The sequence below is a fragment of the Pantherophis guttatus genome, chromosome 1 (genome assembly GCF_059756535.1).
Source record: "Pantherophis guttatus breed Tessera chromosome 1, ASM5975653v1, whole genome shotgun sequence".
Lineage (NCBI taxonomy): Eukaryota > Metazoa > Chordata > Lepidosauria > Squamata > Colubridae > Pantherophis > Pantherophis guttatus.
In genome coordinates this window covers 86447393-86460090 of record NC_142063.1, presented here as the reverse complement: position 1 = coordinate 86460090, position 12698 = coordinate 86447393, and the positions used below count along the sequence as shown (strand labels likewise).

At 39.8% G+C, this 12698-nt stretch overlaps 1 long non-coding RNA gene across 3 annotated transcripts in view; it reads left to right on the top strand.

Moving 5' to 3' along the window:
• Positions 1-12698, top strand: part of LOC117665431 (uncharacterized) — a 146716-nt gene that overhangs the window by 112171 nt on the left and 21847 nt on the right. The window lies entirely within an intron of this gene.

Here is a 12698-nt window from a genome sequence, read left to right as displayed (position 1 = left end):
AGGTGACAGAAAATTATTTCATATGGCATCTTATGAATGGCTATGGCCTGCATATGGACCTCACTTAGCAAGCACTTTTTCAAAACTTTAAAGATGCTGTGCATGAGAATGCTAGAAGCCATGGTCTGAAATTGTTATAAATAATTGGACAAAAAATGCAAACATTCATAAACTGCCAAGATAACTAAAATAATATTGGGGAGAAAAAAATTAGCACAGTTCTTTGTGGTCATTGTTGAAGTTATTACTATGGTTCTGATGCACTTGGATAATTCACAACATGCACACAATCATGTTCAACTAAATGTACATACTAAATCAATGGGAATTTTTTCACAGATTAAAATGATTGCCGTACAGCTCTTCCTTGATCAGCATATTTTTATAATTCTTTTCAATGCTTATAGTGTGTCCTGAAAATTTCATTGTATATCTTCTGAACAGATATTATGGCTGCAGAATTCTTATGGACCAATGCTTTAACAGCCAACAGTATTATCATGTGCAAATGCTCAATAGTGTATATTAGATAATATTTTGTTCATGTTTTTCTTCCTCTAATGCAGTGTTTCTCAACCTTGGAAGCTTGAAGATGGGTGGACTTCAACTCCCAGAATCCCCCAGCCAGCGCTGCTGGCTGGGGGATTCTGGGAGTTGAAGTCCACCCATCTTCAAGCTACCAAGGTTGAGAAACACTGCTCTAATGCCATTATCCCAAGTAAACAATTTTTGCAAGGAGTGTCCCCCTGCTTCTAGCCCAGCACACATGAGAGGCTTCTGCTAAGTTATTGTAATCAAAATTCTCAATCATGCTGGAAGTGCTAGGAATGAAACAGCAATCTTTTGAGTCCAGCAAGAGCCTATTAAGTCACTATGCCAATTTTCTTAAAAGCTGAATGTAAGTAGAGCTTTGTGAGCTGACTGTGGTTCATTCACCTTTTTATCCAAACTCCGTGATAGAAACAAGGATAAAATGAAGGCTATATAGAACTCCTAAACTTAATTTATCTTGGATATACAGAAAGAGTTTTTTGCCAATCTGGTAGAGAAAGTTGAAACAGTCATAGTTGCCAGCAGCAAAGTTACATTTAGGAGCAGACAACAGCTCTTCTCACAGGACAATACCAGGTGAACTATGTACTTGGGGAAAGATCAGGATTTGGTCCATTGACTTTGCTTCTTTTGAACCTGTTCACAAAATGTGTGTGGTTCCTCTAGACACAATCTGAATTCATGTGCACGGACACTTTGAAGAGATTTGGACTGCAGTCATGTCATTGTTCCATGTTTATTTATTTACCAGAAAGCTGCCCAATTCATATATAATCTAGAGCAGGGGTCAGCAACCTGCGGCTCTGGAGCCACATGTGGCTCTTTCACCCCTGTGCTGCGGCTCCCTGCCACTCAAAATATGCATCACAACCACCAATGTGCAACATCTGCCAGCACACAATTTATTGAGCTTTTCAACACCCGGTAGGCCAACCATAGATAAATCTAAAAAAAGAAAAGTTTCAGAAGAAAACAGAACATTTAATTCAACTACATATGCTAGTTTTGTGGCCCAAATAGTCAAGAAATACTTAGGCATAGGAAGGGTTTTGTGGCTCCCAGTTTTTTTTTTTTTTCTGTGGGAAATGGGTCCAAATGGCTCTTTGAGTGTTTAAGGTTGCAGACCCCTGATCTAGAGTCATACCCACCAATATATTTGTTTTTGTCCTGTTCTTTAACATTCATTAAAATTACTCATAAATTATCCACCTCTTAGGCTGAGTTTTCAATGACCTTAATGGATATTCTGTTTCATTAAGTTCTCTCAATTTCTGAATCATTATTTTTTCCTTTCCTACAATCTGTTCAAGATTTTTAAATTTATGAAAATATTTAGAAAAAAAATAATATAGGGGGATTAGCTTATAATGAAGCAAAAGGAGAATGTGATACAGCTCTGTAACATCATATGAAAAGGAGAACAGTTTTCTCCTTGTTTGATAATACTTGAAACTGACAGCTCTGGATCATTTAACATTGAAGGATTTCTCTGACATCCTAAAGATAGATTTCCCTTACTTATCTGTTGGCTACAGTAAAGAGGCAGTGCCAAATAGCCTAGGCTGTTGCTGTGCCAAATTCCCACCTGGTGTCTATGTGAGAGGGATAAGATGAGATCATAAGAGATACTCTGAATATTATTCCCCACCCTTCACATCACTAGTTTAGAATTTATCTTGACATCCACTACTATCTTTGTTTCAAGTCCTGCTGCGTTGCCTTACCAGGGTGGGGAATGGGGTTTCCAGGACAGTTGAACAAAGAATAACGGAAGTGTATGTCCAGAGTATATACTCTCAGCAGAGTCACCTAAGGCCGTGATGGCGAACCTATGGTATGTGTGCCATAAGTGGCACGCAGAGCCATCTCTCCAGGCACGCCAGATGTTGCCCATTGCTTTTCTGGGTTCCAGCACACACATGCACGCCAGCCAGCTGGTCTTTGTGCGCGCGTGCGCCAGAAACCGAAAGACCAGGTGACCGGCGCACATGCACATGCTGGAAACCGGTAGCTCGGCTTCCCGGCATGTACATGCATGCTGGGGAACTGCTCTTCCGGTTTCCAGCATTCCTGTACATATGCACTGGGGAGATGCTCTTCCGGTTTGCAGCACTCCCCCACTAATGCCACATGCTCCCGTTTCGACACTCGGTGCCGAAAAGGTTCGCCAACACTGACCTAAGGCATAGAAGTCATCCCAGTGAACATGTGAAGCAAGCAGATGTCTATAGTGGGCAGGAGAGATATAGGAAGGTGCTGCAGGAGGAAGATCATTTCCGTGAAAATGCACAGACGTCATTTCATATTGCGTGGGAGAAGGCAATGGTAAACCACTCCTAAAACCACAAGGTAGACAGCTCAAAGAGATTGATGATATCATGCTAGATGATGGGCCCCTTGAGTTGGTTGGGTCTTAACAGGTTATTGAGAAAGAATGAGGATCTTATGGAGTATTAATGGTGTTTGTGACGTGGCTAGGAGTGACTTCTAATGACTTTGGGACATCTGGCTGCGGATATTGCCATGCGGGAAAATAATATTCAAAGCTGCAAATACAGAATTATAGTGGGGAATTAAAAAACATGAATGTGGAAAAGTACAGGAAATGTAAAAGACAGGAAAAGATGAAATGAATGAACTATACACTGACATCTTAGGCATCAGTGAACTGAAATGGATTGGAATTGGACACTTTTGTTCAGAAGATCATATTGTTTACTACTCAGGGGACAAAAAAAGAAGAAGGAATGGTACTGCTTTCATAATCAAGAAGGAAAGGAAAAAAACCAACCAGAATTGCAAGATTTTGTTACTATAGCCTACCTCAATGAACTATCATTCTAGTTTTCCTATGGGGTGAGTTTCTTGGTCTACGTCATAAGACTGGCAACGTACCAAAGAGACTTAACAGGGTGTGAAAGCTATCATACAATGTCCTTAATTTCACATGCTAGTAAAATAATTTTTGGGATCATTCAATGCAGATTAGAGCCATGCATGAAAAGAGAGAAGCCAGATGTTCAAATTACTTTAGGAACATGAAACATTATGGCTGATGCACACTGTGTAATTGAGAAAACCAAAGAACACAGAAAAGAAGTCATCAGGTGCTTCATTAATTATAGAAAGGCCTGCAATTCTGTCAATCTTGTCAAATGTGTTTAGAAAAATGGGAACCTAAAAACATCACTGTACATATCAGTGGTGGGATTCAAACATTTTTACTACCGGTTCTGTGGGCGTAGTTTTGTGGGCGTGGCTTGGCTTGGTTTGGTGGGTGCGGCGTGGCGTGGCGTGGCTTGGCTTGGTAAGCGTGACTTAGTGGGCGTGGCTTGGTGGGCGTAACAGGGGAAGAATACTGTAAAATTTCCATTCCCACCCCACTCCAGGAGAAGGATACTGCAAAATCCCCATTTCCTCCCAATCAGCTGGGACTCGGAAAGCAGAGAATAGATGGGAGCAGGGTCGGTCAGAGATGGTATTTACCGGTTCTCTGAACTACTCAAAATTTCTGCTACCGGTTCTCCAGAATACTGAGAATGCTGAATACCACCTCTGGTACACATAATCTTCAACACTTCAACACTATTTATTTTATTTATTTTATTTATTTTATTTATTTTATTTATTTTATTTATTTTATTTATTTTATTTATTTTATTTATTTTATTTATTTTATTTATTTTATTTATTTTATTTATTTTATTTATTTTATTTATTTTATTTATTTTATTTATTTTATTTCTATACCGCCCTACTCCCGAAGGACTCAGGGCAGTGCACAGCCAAACAATAAAACACATACATACAAAATTTAAAAGTAGAATAAAATCAAATTAAATAATTTAACATTTAGTGAATGTTCATTCATTGAAAGTTACGACACTGGAAAAACTGACTTATGACTGGTATTCACACTTGTGACTGTTGCAGCATCCCTATGGTCACATGATCAAAATTCAGTGCTTAGTAATTTGCATGTATTTATGACAGTTGCACTGTCCAGGGGTCATGAGATCATCATTTATAACCTTCTCAGTTGGCTTCTGACAAGCAAAATCAATTGGGGGGGAGCCAGATTAGTGTTATCAACCACATGATACACTTTGCAGTAATTCACTTAACAACTATGGCAAAACAGGGCATGAAATGGACACAACTTATTTAACAACTGTCTTGCTTAGCAACAGAAATTTTGGACTCCATTGTGGTCGAAAATTGAGGATTACCTGTACTCAGGAGAAAGCTATACACAGGCCAGAAAACCCAGCAATAGTCCAGATGGAACACACAGCAAAATATGAGATGGCCCTTCAAGTAGCCTGGATCCATGCCAAATAAACAAATAGATCATAGAATACACCAATCCAGCATTCTCATTGAAAGCCTGAATGACCAAGCTCAAATTATCTGATTTTGGAGATATTATGTGAAGACCTAGATCTCACATAATTCTATAACCCTAAAAAGGATGAAGGAAACTTCCTCAATAGGAGGCTAGGTGCTGCACAAGGCAGAAAGATTTCAGGTTAAAGGGTTAGCCAGAGGCACCAGTGTTGGGTATGTGTATGTGTGTCAAAATTTCAGGATTGCAGTCACATGTAAAAAAAAAAAGGGACAAGATTTCAATCATCAGAACATAGTCACAATCTAACCTCTAATAAAGATTAGATAGATTTCTTACAGGAAATCTAATAATGATGATGGGAATACATTTATACAGATCAGCAGATACAGACATTCATATGCATATGCTGTACATCTATATGCAATACTTGCCCACACTCAGACAATTTGCAAATTAAATACTTCATTGGAGAAGTTTATAAGGTTTCTTTTTTAAAAAAAAAAAAATTGGTCAAACAGCAGTTGGTCAAACCAATTGTTGGCATGCATCTTGAGGCTGTTGAAACCGATTCACAGAAACCTTGCTGGCTATTGCAGAAAATGACGACAGCTGCCACAGCTGCTGAGCTACAGCAAAGTAGTAGCCAAGACTAATATTTCCTAGTATATCCTTTTACTCTTTCTCCCCCCCCCATCCCCCACTCTGTCTCTGTCTCTTTCAGAAGATCAGGGGCTTTCTGATTTCCTAAACTACAAGGCTACAATAAATACTGAAAAATGTGCAATGAGCCCAGTAAATAGAACCCAAGAAATATTCTCCAAGGAATTTAGAACAAGTTAGAACTTAGAATAACAGTGTTGGAAGGGACCTTGGAGATCCTCTAGTCCCGTGATGGCGACTATGGCCACATGCCACAGGTGGCATGTGGAGCCATATCTGCGGGCACGTGAGCATTGCCCTAGCTCAACTCCAGCGTGCATGTGCGCACTGGCCAGCTGATTTTCGGGCCTTATGGGCCCACCGGAAATCGAAAAATGGGCTGTTTCTGGCCTCTGGAAACAGCCCTCCGGGTGGTGGGGAAGGCCGTTTTTGTCCTCCCCAGGCTCCTAGAAAGCCTCTGGAGCCTGGAGAGGGTGAAAGACAGGCCTACTGGGCCCACCGTGCCATTGCATGCCAAAAGTGGGGGGAGCGCAGGGGGCGGGGTGCATTGAATTATGGGTGTGGGCATGCACGTGCGTGACCCTCCCCCCATTCCCCCTGCTTTTGGCCCACGACGGCAAAAAGATTAGCCATCTCTGCTCTAAGCCAACCCTTTGCTCAAGCGGAAGAAATTATCTTCTTGAAAGATGGTCTCTTCTTGAAAGCCTTCAGAGATGGAGCAACCACAACTTCTGAAGGCATTGGTTGATCGTTTTCACCATTAAGAAGTTTCACTTAGAACTAAGGAGCAAATTGCTAATGAATTTGAGAAAGAAATTTTCAGTTATTTAATTGAAATTTGAATGTATTGCTAACTTTGTGCTTGTTCTATTTTTCCTATTCCTTTTCCCTGTCTTTTGCTAAGTGAGTATGTGCATAGAGAAAAAGAATTAAACTTAAATGTGTTCAGATTCTTATACAAATTCAGCCTGGCTCATCATGGGCCACTATCTTATCCTCAGTTCTTCAGTCTCAACTAAAGAATAGTGATAAAGTTTCTGTGCATTGTTCTGGGAATACATGGGGGAAGTAAATTTGTTTACTATTTAGGCTTTGAGGACTTAAAATAATAAAACTAATTTAGAAATCAAAAATATAATCACCAATACAGCAAGACATGGCATCATAAAAAGCAATATTTACAGCAGGAAGGGGAAAAATCAACCAAAATCTCCTTTGGAATGAAATAAACCTTCAGTAGAAACCAATGTATGGATGCTTACATATATGTTCCATTAAATTTAGTGTATCACAATAAATAGTGATGGGATTTATAGGCTTTCAATTTAACTTGTCAAAGAAAGTGCCTAGTAAACCTCTCTTGGGAAGTTATTCTATAAATGGCTTCACGTACTGAATTGCTATATTTTAATAAAAATACCAGACTTGGCATTTCAAGGAACATTGGCACTATGGCAAGATTATCCAGGCTCACACAAAAGTCCTGGAATATCTTATTCTGATCATGTTTTAAAATGTGATCTTATTTACTGCTTGCTTGTTTTACTTCATTAACAAAAATGCCACTTAAGGAAGTTAACAATAATTTTAAAAATAAAGTAACATGACAGCAATAGAACTTACTTATATACTGCTTCATAGTGCTTTTACAATGCTCTCTAAGCAGTTTTACAGAGTCAGCATATTGCCCCCAACAATCTGGGTCCTCCTTTTATCAACCTCAGAAGGATGGAAGGCTGAGTCAACCTTGAGCCGGTGAGATTTGAACTGCTGAACTACAGCTAGGAGTCATCTGAAGTACCCTCCAATGTTGCACGCTAACCACTGCGCCACCTCGGCTCTTTAAATGAAATTATAATTCATTTAAACAAATTATATTAAGCACAAATAACTGTATTCTGAAGTTTTTATCCATCTGCACTTTTCAACATTTTTAAATGTTTCAAGAAATTGGGCAGGAATCCATGTCTCTGTTTGGGTAGAGTATCTGTGTGAGTCTCTATATGTATAGGTGTTAGGGTAATATATCACTTTTTAAACTATATTTTTATACTATTGTATGTTTTCATTATAAGCTACCCAGAATCATTTAGGTGAGTAGGGGGAGTGTAGAAAATTGATAATCAATAAATAAATATGTGGAATGAGAATATTCAAATAACTTTCAGAATTCTAAGCAAGGTATTACAATTACTTAGGTAACAGGAATAAGCACTGCATGTATCTTTCTCTTATTTGGAAAGACAAAAAACACAATCAAGAATTGAAAAGAACTGACTCCAGAACATTTCCTAACCGGATTATGGGACAGCAGGGAACAAAATGAGATTTGGCTAATTAGCTGTTTTTGAAAATACACAACTTTATGATTTCCTTTTTTTTTTCATGTAGCTTTAAGAGGGGCTACCTGCCCTTGCTGACTATTAAATGATACGGTGTTTTTCAAAATGAGTTTTATGGGCATCTAGTCACTCAGTGCATTAGGCTTCATATGTTCTCAAGTATCCGATTTATTGCTTTCCATCTTATAATTTGAAATGTTTTCTCATTATCCCTTTAAGCGCATTACAAATTGGCCGTCTGCAATGACCTGAGGGCAATTGAGATCATCCAGCAATGCTATTTATTACACAAGATTACAATGACATGAGACCTGTCCTTAGTTTGAATAACAAGGCATTTCAGATAAGAGAAATGTCTTGCATCACAGGGAACAGCTTTCAGGGAGGAAAAAAAATATACTTATTCAAGCTTTAAGGAGCTGCTGACCTTCTGATAAAAAAGGGGGCATCTGGCATAACTGATACAAAAATATTTTGCAATAATATTTTTATAATACTAGTGCACTGTTCAAGCTAAGCAAAGACTTGGAATGAATTTTCTGATCTTACTATTAACAGGACGTAATAGTGATTCTATAGTACAACAAGGTCTGTGCACTAAACCCATGGTTAAAGACATAGTTAGTCATGGTTAATCAAGTAGAGATTAGGTGAAACCTGGCTCAAAAACAGTAACTGAGAAAGGGATCTTGGAGTCCTAGGGGACAAACACTTAAATATGAGCTAGGAGTATGCCACAGCAACCATAATAGCTAATGCAATCCTTGATTTTATTTTTATTTATTTATTTTTATTTTATTTTATTGAATTTGTATACCGCCCTACTCCCGAAGGACTCAGGGCGGTGAACAGCCATAGAATAAAACATATAGATACAAAATTTAAAATAAACTAAAACGAATTAAATAATTTGGCTGAACAAATTTAAAATCCCAATCATTTAAAACCAAATTTAAAATTTCCATTTAAAAAGGGAAAAGACTTAGGTCAGGCCAGCTTGATGAAATAAGAAAGTCTTGAGCGCGCAACGGAAGGTACGCAGATCCGGGATCCTCCGTATCTCCGGGGGGAGCTCGTTCCAGATAGTAGGTGCCCCCACAGAGAAGGCTCTCCCCCTGGGGGCCGCCAGTCGACATTGTTTGGCCGACGGCACCCAGAGGAGCCCCTCTCTATGGGAGCATACTGGTCGGTGGGAGGCTATTGGTGGTAGCAGGCGGTCCCGTAAATAACCAGGTCCTAAGCCATGGAGTGCTCTAAAGGTGATAACCAAAACTTTGAAGCGCACTCGGAAGACCACCAGGAGCCAATGCAGCTCGCGCAGGAGAGGTGTTAAATGGGAGCACCACGTCGCTCCCGTCACCACTCGCGCGGCCGCACTTTGCGCCAGTTGGAGCCTCCGAGTGCTCCTCAGGGGGAGCCCCATGTAGAGCACTTATGATAAATAGAGGGATAGAGTCAAAATCATAAGAAGTATCAGTACCGCTTTATAAAATCTTAGTAAAACCACATCTGGAATACTGCATCTAATATTTGGTCACCACATTATAAAAAAGATGTTGAGACTTTGGAAAGAGTGCAGAGAAGAGCAACAAAGATGATTAGGAGAGCCTAGAGAATAAAACATATGAAAAACGGTTGCAGGAATTGGGTATGGCCAGTCTAGAGAAAAGAAGGACTAGATGTGACATGATAGCAGTATTCCAGTATTTGAGAGACTGGCACAAAGAAGAGGGGTCAACTTATTTTCTAAAGCATCAGAAGGCAAGACAAGAAACAATGGATGGAAACTAACCTAGGAGAGAAGCAATCTAGAGGAGATTGCTATAAGGAGTATCTTCCTAACAGTGAGAACAATCAACCAGTGGAATGGGTTGTCTCTAGAAATTGTGGGTGCTTCATTACCTGAGGCTTTTAAGAGACTGACAGCCACTTGTCTAAAATGGTATAGAGCTGTGTTGGCGAATCTATGGCATGCGTGCCACAGGTGGCACACGGAGCCATATTGGTGGGCACGCAAGCTCAACTTTCAGGCCTTCTGGGCCCACTGGAAGTCAGCAAACAGGCCATTTATGGCCTCCGGAGGGCCTCCAGGGGGGGGGAAGGCTGTTTTTGCCCTCCCCAGGCTCCTAGAAAGGCTCTGGGGCCTAGAGAGGATGAAAAACGGGCCTACTGGGCCCACCGTGCCATCGCGTGCCAAAAGCAGGGGAAACGCTGAGGGGTCGCACACACATCCACGGGGGTGAGGCACATAGAATTATGGGTGTTGGCACATGCGTGTGCGACCCCCCCTCCCACACTCCCCCCGCTTTTGGCACATGATGGAAAAAAGGTTAGCCATTGTTGGTATAGAGTCTCCTGCTTGAGCAGCAGGTTGGACTAGAAGACCTTCAACGTTCCTTCCATCTCTATTATTCTGTATTCTGTAGTTGGATGACATTTGGTGAATAAGATAGGTCCATAGAAATTTGCAAACTTAAACTTTTTTTTTTTACCAGAGAGTTCAAACATGTGATTGACCATTGTCCCAAATGGCAGGAAAATTGTTTGTCAGACTTGTGGACGCTAGTCCATCAACAACTGGGGGTGATGTCTCTGACCTGTGAGTCAGCAAGGTAGAATTTTTGCAACCAAAGATTATGCACAGGTTCTGAGTACTCGGCTTCCACAATGGAATCCTGCCAGTTCTAACTGTCTATCTCCAAGGTTGTGACGCTCACATGTAAAGTGATGATCAGAAGTGAAGCACATTCCTCCTTTGTTTACTTTTATCTCAAGGCTTTCTCTTTTGTCCATAAATAAAAGTCAATTCATTTAAACTTTTTTGGGGGGTAAGTAATACCCTGCCTATACCAACCTTGCCCCATCTGCCTTTCTCTAGTTGTACTGTTTTATCGCCGATCCAGCATGGATGTTGGCTGTGGTGGCTGAGATGAAAGGAACTGCAGTCCACAGGGATTGGAGGCTGCCAAATTTGCAAAGCCTGTTCAAACTAATACCTTCCTTTGATCCCTATTCAGCTGGAAAGCCACCATCATAAGGATGCTTTTTTTTCAGATTTCTGCCAATTCCTTCCTTTTATGACACCTCTCTACAACATGTCTGGCAGTACTCCAGGAGGTCTTCCTGACTCTGAGGAATGATTAATCAAATGGTCAAGGTGCAGGAAATTGCAGCAAAGTGGGTAGGTGGAAAAAAAATATATACCTTCAGCAGATGCATACCAATAACAATAATCTACCACATGTATTTTCAATGAGTTGGACATTAGTTTTGCATAAGGTGACACCACAGTTGCTGCTCAGTAGGAGAATTGTTCATTGTAAAAGTTGATGTTGATCATTAATTTTAGCCCACTGGACCTGATCTTGGATCTTGATGGTGGAATCAGTAATCACCTTGGCCTAGAGGGATCTACAGCATATTACCAAAAACTGGGTGGGAGATGGTTGTTATATCACCTTGACATAATTCTTCAGTCCTAGGTTTCATATCCTTCCTCTGCCTTCCAGGATGGCTGTTCGATGAATATCTTTTTGCTAAAAGGGATAATGTGGAGATTCCACTGGTGTATCAGCCACTGTGCTGCCTAGTGGGTTTCCCGCCTGAGCTGCTGGACTAATCTCAGGGCTACTTTGGTATAGTTGTTAAGGTATACTGGCCTAGATTATGAGTTCTAGAAGACTATGGAAGCTGGATAGATAACACTGGGTCAGTCATTCTCTCTCAGTCTAATCCACCTCATAGGACTGTGGGGAAAACAGGCAGAAATACTAAGGAATACTAATATTAATTTATATTAATACAATATTAAGTTTGCTACCTTGATAGATAGATAGATAGAGAGAGAGAGAGATAGATAGATAGATAGATAGATAGATAGATAGATAGATAGATAGATAGATGATAGAGAGAGAGAGAGAGAGAGAGAGAGAGAGAGAGATAGATAGATAGATGATAGAGAGAGAGAGAGAGAGAGAGAGAGAGAGAGAGAGAGAGAGAGAGAGAGAGAGAGAGACAGATAATACATACATAGATATATAGATGATATATAGAGAGATATAGATATATGGATATAGATATATAAATAAAATTATTTTATTATGGTTTGTCGCAAAGTTAGCCAAATGTTTAAATTGGATTTGTCATTTTTATCCATTTATCGAGTCCTTTTCAAGGACCTGGGATAGGCAAATGTTGTTTTATGGTGTTCAAAGTATTGTCGTAGGATGTAAGCAGTTCACTAGTGAAGTTACATCCTATTGTTGTAGGATGTAAACAGTTTACTAGTGAAGTTCCCTTTTGCAAATGACTGATTGTGACTTTGACATTGATAATGGTGTTCAAGTAGTGCTCTAGTTGTTTTGAGATTGCACTCAAGGTACCTGTTACTATTAGTAACATCTTTGCTTCATTTTGCCACCATCTTTCTATTTGTATTTGTGTTTTAATTATTTTTCTCAGTTCTTTCTCTTCTATTCTGTTGAATCCACTTCCATTTTCCAGACTTTTTTGTCTCTCTCATTGACAAAAGTCTGAGGTATTATGTGTTGGTCACTTATCTAGTTAAATTCTAAAGTCCCAGAACATTTTAGCTTCTTCATTTTCTATTGCTTTGTCTATTTTGTGAGTCCATCAGTTCCTCCTTGCAGGCAAATAATATTTCTTGCAGGCCTTCCAGTGACCTTTGTTGTTTGTCGTGTCATTCTTTGTAGTCAGTCTGTGAGATCTTCTTATACCAGCTAGCTAGGTGGTGATGCTTTGTTTCTTTAGCTTCTTTGCAAAGACAGCATTTTTTG